The sequence below is a fragment of the Malaclemys terrapin genome, chromosome 9, assembly GCF_027887155.1.
Source record: "Malaclemys terrapin pileata isolate rMalTer1 chromosome 9, rMalTer1.hap1, whole genome shotgun sequence".
In the NCBI taxonomy this organism is placed as follows: Eukaryota; Metazoa; Chordata; order Testudines; family Emydidae; genus Malaclemys; species Malaclemys terrapin.
Window position 1 is genome coordinate 30486569 of NC_071513.1, and position 12612 is coordinate 30499180.

General features: G+C 49.2%; 1 protein-coding gene across 1 annotated transcript in view; it reads left to right on the forward strand.

Annotated features, from left to right (window-relative positions):
• Window positions 1-5571: 5571 nt before the first annotated feature.
• Window positions 5572-12612, forward strand: part of KLHL4 (kelch like family member 4) — a 210027-nt gene continuing 202986 nt past the window's right edge. Inside the window, exon 1 of the mRNA XM_054040751.1 lies at window positions 5572-5614. The gene's annotated coding sequence lies outside the window, so the exon portion shown is untranslated. The remainder of the gene's footprint in view (window positions 5615-12612) is intronic.

Below are 12612 nucleotides of genomic sequence, written 5' to 3' on the forward strand. Positions count from 1 at the left end.
AGGTGGAACCCCGAGGAGCTCACCGAGCAAATTCTGTTGGAACAATTCATTCATATCCTCCTGTCCCGGGGGAGGGCTTGGGTCCTCCGCCACTGGCCTCCAACTGTAGCGGCTGCCGTCACCCTCATAGAGGACTTCCTGGCGGCGGAAACCCCGGTGGGGCTGGGTATGTGGGGCTTAATCGCCCCAACCCCGAGAGACGGGTGAACCCCCGAGTCAAACTACGGAATCCCCCGGGGAGTCAGGAGCCCCGGTATCGACGTCCCGAGGGTCCCCCTCGGCCTGCCCCTGTGGGACCCGAGAGCGAGACTGGCCGTGACCCGCGGAGTCCCCCTAGGAACCAAGTGCGGGGCTCAGCCCGACCCGGGCGACCAGAAATCAGGCCCTGTTTCTCCTGTGGGTTTCTCCTGTGGGAAGCGTGGGCATCTCCAACGCGACTGCACTGAGATGGACTGCAGCTTTGGGCATGTGTGCGCTGGGGAGAACCGTGCCTGACCCCTGCAGGCCGCCAAGGTCACCGTGCCCGTCGTTGTTGGAATTGCCAGACCCGAGCCCTGGTTGACTCGGGCTGTGGACAAACCCTAGTCCGCCAAAGCCTGGGCTTCCCCGAAGTCTCCCAGCTGGGGAACATCCTCCTGCAATGCATCCATGGGGACGTTTGACCTTACGCCAGTGCCCGAGTCCCACTGACGGTTGACGGAGTCACGCGGACCATGGTTGTGGGCCTGGTCCCGCGACTTGCTTACCCCGTGATCTTGGGGCGGGTCTGGCCAGAGTTCCCGGGCGTCCTAGGCTCCCATGCGCAGGAGAGCCCCAATATCACCCCCGCCTTGGAAGGGGATTGCCACGAGGACCCCCTTGAGGAAACTGAAGAGGCGGGACATCGGAGCCAGGAAGGAGGGCCTAAAGACCTCCCACTAATGCCGACAGATGACCCTCAGATCGCTACGCACTTCTGCCGAGACCAGAGGGAGGATCCCACCCTGAGCAGGGCCTATGAACAGTTGGCCGCGGTAGACGATGCGCTGATTGATCCCGCCCGGGCCAAGGGGTGGCCCCGGTTCGAGCTACGGTGTGACCGCCTCTATCGGGTCGACCGAGATGCCCGCACTGGGGAGGTCCAGAGACAACTGATGGTGCCCCGGTGCCACCGACGAGCAGTGATGAAGCTCACCCATGACGTCCCCGCAGCCGGGCACCTGGGTCAAGAGAAAACCCTCGCACGGATTCTGTCCCGGTTCTTCTGGCCTGGAGTGCACCAGGAGGTGCGAAACTATTGTAGCTCCTGCCCGGAGTGCCAGCTTGCTGCTCCCCCACGGACGGCCCCAGCCCCACTAGTCCCCATGCCCATTATGGAGACCCCGTTCGAGTGGGTAGCCATGGACTTGGTGGGACCCCTCCCGAGGAACTAGGCTGGGTTTTTGTACATCCTGGTCATAGTGGACTATGCGACCCGTTTTCCTGAGGCCGTCCCGCTCTGGAGCATCACCGCAAGGACCATTGCCGATGAACTCGTCAAGGTCTTTGCCCGCGTGGGCCTGCCCTGGGAGATCCTCACCAACCAGGGTACCAACTTCACCTCCCGGCTGCTGCGGCAGGTCTGCAGACTCCTTGGGATTAAGCAGCTGTGAACCTCTGTGTACCACCCGCAAACCGATGGCCTAGTCGAGCGGTTCAACCGCACCCTGAAAGACATGCTGTTCTTCCCTGAGGACCTGTGCCGATGGGACCAGTTGATCCCACCATTGCTCCTGGCCGTCCATGAGGTACCCCAAACCTCCACCAAATTCTCTCCCTTCGAGCTGTTATACAGCCGTTGTCCGAGGGGACTGCTGGATCTCATGAGAGAGACCTGGGAACAAGCCCCGTCACCCACTCAGGGCCTTCTCCAGTATGTCCTCCAGCTGCAGGGACGCCTAGCACAAGCCAGAACTCTCGCTCGAGAGAATCTGAAAGTCGCGCAGGAAGCTCAGGCCCAAACATATAACAGCGAGGCCCAAGTCCGCGAGTTCCAGCCTGGCGACCGGGTTCTCCTTCTCTTACCCTCCAGTGAGTCCAAACTACTGGCACGGTGGCAGGGGCCATATGAGGTGATCTGGAAGATTGGGATGGTCATCTATGAGATCAACCAGCCCAACCACCGGAAAAAAGCCCAGTGATATCACGTCAACCTCCTGAAACCCTGGCGGGAAGGCCTCTTGATTAATCCCTGTCCACCAGAGCCCGAGTTAGGGCCTCGGGTTACACCGACCGAGGATGTCGGCACACCGCAGCTCGGAGAGTCCTTGACTGTGGAGCAACGGAAACAGACAGGTGCCTCTTGCAGGCGTTCCATAGGATGTTCACCACCCAGCCGGGCTACACGACCCTCGTGTACCATAACATTCAGACGGAGCCAGGGGTGGTGATCCGAGAGTCAACAAGACCCCTTCCCTATCGTATGCGGCAGGTCGTCGAGGAGGAAGTCCGAGCGATGCTAGAGCTGGGCTTCATTGAACCAGCCCAAAGTGAGTGGCGCAGCGCAGTAGTCCTGGTTCCTAAACCGGATGGCACACAGCGCTTTTGCATCGATTTTCGCCGGGTGAATTCCATCTCAAAGTTTGACCCCTACCCCATGCCTCGGGTAGATGAGCTGCTGGACTGTTTAGGCAAGGCCCGCTTCCTCACGACCTTTGACCTAAGCAAAGGGTATTGGCAGATTCCTCTCTACCCCACGTCACAGGAGAACTGCTTTCACCACCGCCACGGGCCTCTACCAATTCACCCGGATGCCCTTCGGTCTCCATGGTGCCCCCGCGACGTTCCAGCGGCTCATGGACCGCCTCCTGCTTCCTCATCGGGAATACGCGGCTGCATACCTGGATGATGTAATCATTTATAGCGACCGATGGGAGAGCCACCTGGAGTGGGTAGCGGCTGTCCTGAGGTCCCTACGAGCCGCTGGCTTAACCGCCAACCCAAAGAAATGCCGTATCGGGTGGCAGAAGACCACCTACCTAGGCTACATGATTGGAGGAGGACAAGTGAAGCCACTTGTCGGAAAGGTTCAAGCCCTAGCAGCATGCCCACCACCCACTACGAAGCGCCATGTACGCCAATTTCTGGGACTGGCGGGCTATTACCGGATTTATCCCTGATTTTGCCTCCATTGCAGCCCCCTTAACAGAGCTCCTCACCAAAACCAGTCCCAGACGGGTGGAATGGACCCCGGAGTGTGACAGCACCTTCCGGGCCCTCAAAGACTGTCTCTGCCGCGAACCAGTCCTGTACAGCCCTGACTTTGACTGAGGATTCGTCCTCCAGACCGATGCCTCAGAGGTAGGACTAGGGGCGGTCCTGTCTCAGGAGGTGGATGGGGAGGAGCACCCCGTTATATATCTCAGCCGAAAATTATTCCTGCGAGAGACACTACACGGTAATAGAGAAGGAGGCCCTAGCGGTGAAATGGGCCTGTGACGCCCTGCGTTATTACAACCTAGGGGCCCCCTTCATACTAGTCATGGACCACGCCGCGCTTCGGTGGTTGGCCCAAATGAAGAACAATAATATGCGGTTAACGCGGTGGTACCTGGCATTACAGCCCTATGCTTATACCATCCGCCATAGGGCCGGTAAGGACCACACGAACGTGGACTTCTTGTCCCGCATGGGAGAGTTAGATGGGTCTGGCCCCGAGGGACGGGAACCAGCCTTGAGGGGGGGTGTGTATGTAGCAAGGTGGTGGGACATCCCACAGCCCCGCTGAGGGCCGAACCTCCCCTAATCCCAATGTGGGCGGAGCCACTGGGTCCGGCGCCTGCCCCTCTAAGGTCACGGCCCCGACCCGGAAGTATAAAAGCTCGCCTGCACAGCTCAGTGGAGCCCAGGCCGGCGGAGAGAGCAGACGTCCGTGGCCGAGCTCCCGCTTGGGAAACATCCACAGGCCACGACCGGCCTGCTGAGTCAGCGGGCCGATCGAGCCTACCTCTTGCCAGCTACCCCGAGGAGGACTGGCCAAGCCTGCCCCGTACCAGCTACCCTGAGGATGAGCCGAGCCTGCCCTTTCTTCGCCACCTACCCAGAGGAGCCAATGCTGGTGGAGAGCACCAACGACACCAAGACGGCCCAGGTACCATACGAGGGGGAGTGTGGAAGTAGCCCGGGGGCAGCCGACCCCAGTCTGGCTGCTGCACTGCCAGAGCCGATGTCAGTGTGTTGTGGCCGGGATCCCCACTGACAGCAGCGAGTTTCCATCGCTGCTAGGGCCCCGGGCTGGGACGCAGTGGAGTGGGAGGGCCTGCGTCCCCTCTGCCATCCACTCCCCCCTTTTTCCCTGGCCTAGAGAGGCTGGGGGCTGCCACAAATTGACCCAGACCCTGCTTAAAGGCCTGGGTACCTGACTAACTGTTTGCTTGCTGCCCCGCCCTGACCTGGGGCCTGGGCTATCACAAACTGATCCAACCCCTGCTTAAGGGCCTGGGTCTCTGACTTACTGTTTGCTTGCTGCCCGCCCTGATTTAGGGCCTGGGCTGCTATAGACTTTGCCTCAGCCCTTGCTTAAGGGCCTGGGTTTCGGACCTCTGGACTCAGCCCCTGCTTATGGGCCTGAGCCTCTAACTGTGTGCCTGTTGCCCCGGACTACCGCCGGACCAGAGCGAGGCGGTGGGACACCCCACAGCCCCGCTGAGGGCCAAACCTCGGCCCAAATCTACTACAGGATCAAACAAAGGTTCCCCGCCTTAAGTAAATTCTTTTTAAGGATGGGGAGAGGGGGTTAATCTGGACTCTCCTCTATTGCCTACCCAAGAAGAAAGACTGCTGAAAGTACCTGAAGGGACGAAGGAAGTAACCTGAGAGTAAAACAGGGGTGAGTCCAAACTGAGACAGGGGTCTAGTCTATAAGAAGAAATAACTCCAAGCTACAGAAACTCTGCAACTTGCCTAAAATAACATTTAGGGTGAGAAATTACTTCTTGAAACCAGTTTATTTAAGATCTTAAACTTAGTATCCATATTTTGTTTAATTTGCCCAGTAATCTGCTTTGTTCTGTTTGCTATCCCTTAAAATCTGCCTTTTATTGTTAATACATTTGTTTTGTTTATTATCAAACTCATTTTGTGCAATTTCTAATGGGAGGCAAGAAGTTGTGCATCTCTCTTTTCACATTGAGGGAGAGGGCGAATTTTGATGAGCTTGAGGTGTGCATGTCTTTCTATACCGTGCAAGACAATATATCTTTGGGTTTGCACTTCAAGGGAGGTGGGCACCTGAGTGCTGGGGCAAGTCCCTTAAGCTAAATCTTCCCAGAGCTGATCTCAGTGCCTGTGTCTTTTTGAAGCTGGATGTGGACCTGCCTGTGTGTGTACTAGAAGACGCTTAAGAGCCTGGCTCAGTAAGACAGGGTAAAGGGGGCCCAGACAGGGGAACAGGTGGGCTCAGTAGTATCCCAGCACATCAGGTGGTACCTTAAAGGTGGGCAACCCATCAAAATTAGTACTATCAAAGGGTAATCATGAAAACAACTGCATCAAGATTGTTGCTTATGTGAATACTCCTTTCACAGATAGAGAAGTTAATTTGATTGCAAAGGGACACTCATCTAGACAAACATTTTCAGGACTGAGACCAACTAAAGTAAGTATTTGCAATTAAGACTTTTTGCACACCCAAATCCTAAAAACTGAGTGCACATATTTTGCATGTATAATTTCTATAACTGTATGTGCAGTTTCTGTAATTGGGCACACATTTGTTTTTATGTGATTCTGAAGATTTGACACTTAATTCAGTTGTTTGTGATATATGCTCTCAATTTCTCCATTAAGACAATTAATATTAATCACTAGCACAACTACCACCCTTGGTAGATCGGATTGCCATCTACGTAGTGGAGAAATGGGGGGTCTGTGCCTGTGAAAGTTAGGGGACAAATTGACAGCACTGAAAACTGAAAGCCCCTTTCCTTACTTCAGGAAAATTAGGTTATATACTTAGGGCCATATAACTATGTGTCAGTTTGGCTATTATTTGTATTACAATACCACCTATGGGCCAGATGAAAATGGGGTCTCGTGTTATGCACTGCACCAAGATAGTCCCTCTCCTGAAGTATTTTCAGTTTAAACAGAAAACACAGATAAAGGATGGGGGGAACAAATTGTATGTACTGTAAAGCATTGGGCACACTATCAATGTAAAAATAATTTAGTATGAATACCACCATTATGCAGTAAAATTGGTTCAATATGACTTATGAATCAGGTCACCTACTGTCCACCAACCCCATTGTTTTAACTTGGGGGCCTCCTCCTACCGAGGCATCCCAAATACAGTTTGAGAGTTCTAATGGGATCCCAGGGAAAGGTAGGATTACTGAAAAGGAAGAAAGAATTTAATATATTTCAAACAATGGAGTGACAAAAATGAATAAAGAGGATAGGCATTTCTCCAGAAACTTTGAGATAATAGGCATTTCTTCCCACTTAGATATGTAGTAAGATAGAAGAGAAAAGCCTTCAGGAAATGACTGATTTAGTATTTAGGTCTGTCCAATTTATCTTGAATACTATTTTCAGTAATTGTTTAAGTTGATATATCAACATTTTGTAGATAGTTCAACAGCCTGATGAATGAAAAATTATAATTTGAGCATATCACATTAGTATCCCAGATGGAAACTGAAAAACTGGGATGGTATTCTTTAACAATGAATCCAGCTTGGATATTTTTCCCCTATGCATATAAAATACCTGCAACAGATACTCTTGTCAAGAGCGATATTATCTACATTTAACAGAGGATCGTAGTATAAAATACCTGACTATTCAGGGAAAGAAATACTGCATGTACTATAGAATAAGATAAGATATTAATCACTTACTAAGTTTCAAGTGACTAAAGCTGAGAGAAGCAAATGAATCATGGAAATTTAGCATTTAGAATTCATTTGAAAAATCAAATACAATGAATCACCGTGACAGCAGCATGGAACTTTGGGAGGATTTGTGCTGGAGTAGCAATGGTAGTAATAGTAAGTCAGTCTTAGCATAAGAGGCCTCTTTCACCCCTTCCCTGTCTTCATGAAACAATAATGAAAAGTGGGTAGTACGTGGAGCATCACAGAAAATTATAAATATTAGAAAACATTGTGTCTTCCTTGTTCTGCCTGAGTGACAGTAGTAGTTCTAGTTTTATTTACTTCCCTACTTTTCCTCTCTTACTGTTCTACCACTATCTCACAGGATAATGCAGTGGAAATTGCTGTTTTATTTAAAGCCATTTAATTACTTTCAGTTGTTATAAAGCAGTGGTTTTGGCTTTTCAGTTACAAATGTCTTGTTTTCCATTGCTCTTTGCTGTCTAATCTGTCCCTCTCTCTCTCTGTTTTATCTGCTTAAAAAAAAAAATTACACGAGAAAATAGATTATTTTAGTCAATTCAATTGAATAGTCATGAAATAACGTGTTGGTTGATACAATTATGGTATGAGACTTTTAGGGCTTGCTATTGATACACACACTTGCAAATAGCAAAATATTAGGAAGTCTTGAATGTTAATAATAGCAGGCCCTGGTGACAATTCGTTATTATTAATGGACCTGATAGAAAGCTTTTTGAAATCAAATTGACCATTGTTTTGTTACTAGCCTGTCTATTCAAATTTTATCGCCACTAAGTTTTCAGTGGAGTGTGGGGTTTTAACTGAATACTTTATTTGCAAATAGTGAACAATAGAGACATATTTAAGTATAGAATTTTTAAAAACAATTTTAGTTGAAGATTTGACCATTTCACTCAAAGATTTCACTGTATACTTAGTTTGGAAATTCTTTCACAGTATTACCTGAAGCAAAATGAACATACTGCCCTTATTGAGGTAAATGAGAAAGAAAAAGCTCTTCAGTGCTCTGAGACAGAGTTGAGAATACCAGCAGGCAGCTGCACAAGTTGATTTTTAAAGGGAAAATCCTTTTATAGTAATAATTTGACTTTATATAAAGAAGGGCCGTTTCATCCATCATCTCCAGGCTTTTTACAGTTTATGTAACACTTCTGTCAGTTTATGTAATGCAATGCTTTACAGACAGTTTATAGATGGGTAAACTGGGCAGAGTTTCAATCAAATTTTCATTTTATCTGTTCAATTAATAAAATATTAGTAAAAAATAAAACAAACATCCAATGCCAATCTCCCCACTAGCGATCCACCTCAAAAAACAATAAAGATGTTGTAGATTTGTAATAAATACTAGAGCTTACATACAGGATAGACATCATACTATTAAAAAGATAAGGGAAGAGGCCCTCTTCCACAGTATACGAGTGGTAGTGTAGGAAGGTATGCTACTTGTGAGGTGGATTTTGTTTTACACTAGCCTATAAAATAACTTACGTTTACTCAGACTATTTTGATCTAACATGCAGTAAAGGAGATGCCAAGCAACCTCAACTCCCATTGACTGATGGGAGCTGAGGCCATACTAGACTTCACTAGACTGGCCCATTAGATGAAAACCTAACAAGTACATTTTTATTGCTTCAAAATAAAGACAGGTGGGTAGTTTTTCCCCTTAATAGTTTCGTTTATTACAAGATCCATTTCCCTTGATTTGTGTGTGTGAAAAGAGGTAGAAAAAAAGGTGTGTATAAAATAAATGGCCTCACATATGGCATACTATTCCATTTTTGTAAACATCTCATTTGTGTGTAGCAGCTTATGCCAACATTTTCATTGCATTGGAATAGAAGTTTGTCTCCTACAAATCTCTTTCAGGCAGTACAGTATCTGCATATAGGAGGTGGTTTGCAGTCCAAGCAATATTTAAATGGGATAGAATTCATCTATGATAACAATAAGAGCCTTCGAGGAACAGTTTGCCTGACAGAAGGGAGTTTTAACAGCACAAAATGTTCACTAACTGCACTCTAAGCCAGGGCAGAATGGAATAGCGGCGAGAAAATGTGTATTCCCCCACCGCTCCCCCACCGAATGTTATGTGAACAATTTTTTTTTTTACACTGATATCTGATTTTCAAATGTGGTAATATATGACAATGATGATAGTGGGGTATTTTATAACAAGGTCTCAGTTAAAAGATTTTTGTGGGATAGAGCTGGATTTAGGAATAATCCCTTTATCCCAGGACTTGTCTACACTACACAATTAAGTCAATTTAAGTTGTGTGAACGTACAAGCCACCACTGCATGTCCAAAGTAGCAGCACTTGATCAGTGGTAGCTATCCCACTGTGCAACTCACCACTATTTAGTGCAGGGTGATTTAGGAAGGGTTTGCAATGCCTCATGGGAGCAGGTTCAGCATCCTATGATGCAGTTTTCTCCATCCTCTCATTCCATGGGCATCGTAGGATGTTTCATGTTGCTTTTCAAAAGCCTCTGTAACCTGCACATCCACCATCTCTGTCAGAAAGCATGGATCCTGTACTGCTCTTCAATATTGCGCTGAGCATTACAAACACAATGCATCTGATCCTGCAGTATTTCCTGAGCTGTGAGTCTGATGATGGTGCCTTGGAGGCTGCCTTGCTGTGTGCCATGGCATTTGTGGAGCAGCTGCACGTGGTGGACGGCTAGTTCTGTGCACAAGAAACGAGCACTGACTGGTGAGATTGCATCATTAAGCAGGTATAGGGTGACAAGCACTGGTGTCAGAACTTTCAGATGTGCAAGGCCACCTTCTTAGAACTGTGTGTGGAGGTTGTCCCAGCCCTTTGGTGCAGCAACACCAAAATGAGAGCTGCACTCATGGTGAAGAAGCGAGTGGCAATTGCTGCATGAAAGCTGGCACCACCAGATTTCTACAGATCAACCGGGAATCAGTTTGGAGCTGGGAAATTCACCATGGGGGTTGCTATGATGCAAATGTGCAGGGCACTTAGTCACATCCTGCTACGAAGGACTGTGACTCTGGACAATGTGCAGGAAATAGTGGATGGTTTTGCAGCAATGGGGTTCTCGAACTGCGGTGGGGCAATAGCAGGCACACATCCCCTTTTTGGCCCCAGACCACCTAGTGATGGATTACATCAGCAGAAAGGGTTACTTTTCCATGCTATTACTACTGGATCACTGGGGTCGTTTCATAGACATCAATGCGGGCTGGTCAGGGAAGGTGCATGACGCATGTACCTGTAGGAACACAGGTTTGTGCAGAAAGCTGCAAGCAGAGCCTTTCTTTCCAGACCTGAGGATTACCATTGGGGATGTGGAAATGCCAGTAGTGACCCTGGGAGAGCCAGACTACCCCTTCCTCCCATGGCTCATGAAGCCATACACCAGCCACCTCAACAGCATCAACTGTTGGCACTGCAACAACAGGCTCAGCAGGTGCAGAATGACTGGTGAATGTGCCTTTGCCTGTTTGAAGGCTGCTGGTGCTGTATACTCAGAATGTTAGGCCTCAGTGAGGACAATATCCCCATGGTAATAGCTGCCTGCTGTGTGCTTCATAATAACTGTGACGCAAAAGGGGGAAACGTTTCCACAGGGGTGGAATACGGAGGTGGATCAGCTGTCTGCTGATTTTGAGCAGTCAGAAACCAGGGTATAAGAAGAGCTCAATGAGGAGCTATTTGGCTTAAGGGGGCTTTGAAGGAGCATTTTAACAGTAAGCCTCAGTGGTGTGTGTTGTTGTGGGCTGAGCCTGGCTCTTTTTTTTTTTTTGGAGTGTACTATAAACTTCATAATGATTGCTATGTGGGCACTACTATAACAATGCAAATGCACCTATTGCTATTGTCTGTCAATGTTAGCAGCAGCCAGCATACGTTGGAGACTAATAAACAAATTCAGTTTCCATAAATAGATTTTTATTCCCCAACCATACAAACATACCTATGTAATGCTGAAGTAAACTTCATATATACAGGGAAGAGTATCTTTAAAGGAGAAAGAACAGGGAATTCACAAGCACAGACACCAATAAGGCTCTCACACCTGGGTGTATGTGCAGCTGTAATTTTGCGTGGTCTCCCCCCTGGTGGAGTGCCTGGAGCAATGCTGTGGCCCCAGTAGATATGTGGAATGTGGAAGGGACAGAGATACTATTGTGAGTGCATTCACTTCCCTTGATCCACAGAAGTTACAAGCACAACATTTTCACTTCCCATTGTGATTTAGAGAGAATGGTGGCAGTCCCAGTCCCATAGTGTGTATGGCCTGGAGGTCAGGGGCCAAGTTTGGACAATAAGGTGGGGGTAGCACTTGGGCATCAGTACAAGTGGATAGTGCAACTGAACTAAATGCTGGCACAGTTCTCCACAGGCTGTGGTGATTTTAGCCTCACTCATGAGGATAACTGAGGCTGAAAGGGAACAGCTCCTGTATTCATTTGGCTGCAGACCAGGTCGGTACGCTGCTAGCCTGTGCGTGGCAATGGTGCTTGCTGAACTAATTGCTGAATGGCGTGGCAAAGTATCCTACCACGGGGGAAGAAACAAGGCAATCCTCCCAAGAAACCTTTGGCAGAGGATTGCAGATTACCTCCAGGAAAATGTCCTAGAGATCTCTATGGAGGATTCACGAGACACCCCATAAAAAAACTGTTCCGCAGGTCCCCCTCTGCATAGCTATACAGGGGAATGAGAAGCAGATAGCAACTGTACCTTTACTGGTTATTTCACTACCTCTTCTAGCCTGATTTAAAAAAAAAAAAGTACATGAGGAGATTTCTCCCTGCAATACTGAAGCAAACCACAGGTTCCCTCCCCTGCATCAGGCTTGTCAGTGTTGGACTGCTGGGAGTGATTTGACTAGTCAGGGGTCAAAAGCAGGTCCTGGCTCACCATGCTACTGGAGCCCCTGTCACCTGTCCCACATACTCTTCCTCCTCCTCCTCCTCCAGCACCTCATCTTTAGGCAGGGCCATCCTTACCCATACGCAAAATATGCAGCTGCCTGCTCCTCCAGCCCCTGCTCTGTCTCTTCCCATGGCCCTGCCCCTGCTCCACCCCAGCCCCGCCCCCCACTTCACCCCTTCCCCTGAGGACTGTAGGAGAGGTCGGGCCTGCCCTGCACTCACTGGGTGGTGGGAAGTGGAGTGACCTGGCCCCAGCCCACTCTACTCTGCCATCTCGTGCTGGGGGGCAGTTTCCCCCCTGCCTCCCAAGCCTCCTCCTGCCCCCCCCCACGGGGGAGCTGCATAGGACACCAAAATGGCTAGGGATGGCCCTGTCCTTAGGGTTCACTGCAGTGGTGTGTGACTCCAGCTCCCCTGAAGTATCCACAGGGCACTTGTCATTGGAGATGGGCCGCCGCCAAGGATGGCATGCATCTACTGGTAGAAGCAGCATGTCTGCAGTTCTGCACCAGAGTAAATATTTGCCTCTCTTGCCTTTTGGTACACCTGCCAGAGCTCCTTGATTTTCACGTGGCACTGTTGTGTATCCCTGTGTACCTTTTCTCCTCCACACCCTGAGCGACCTGGTCGCAGATGTCGAAGTTCCTATGGCTAGATCAGAGCTGTGACTTCTCAGCCTCTCACCACTCCCCACAGCCCCAGGAGACCCACCACCTCCCATGTACTCCAGGCATTTGCTGTATGGAACTGGTATAGTCAGCTGGGCAGTTGCTATGTTTGCTTTCCACACCAAGCAAACAGGAAGAGCAATTT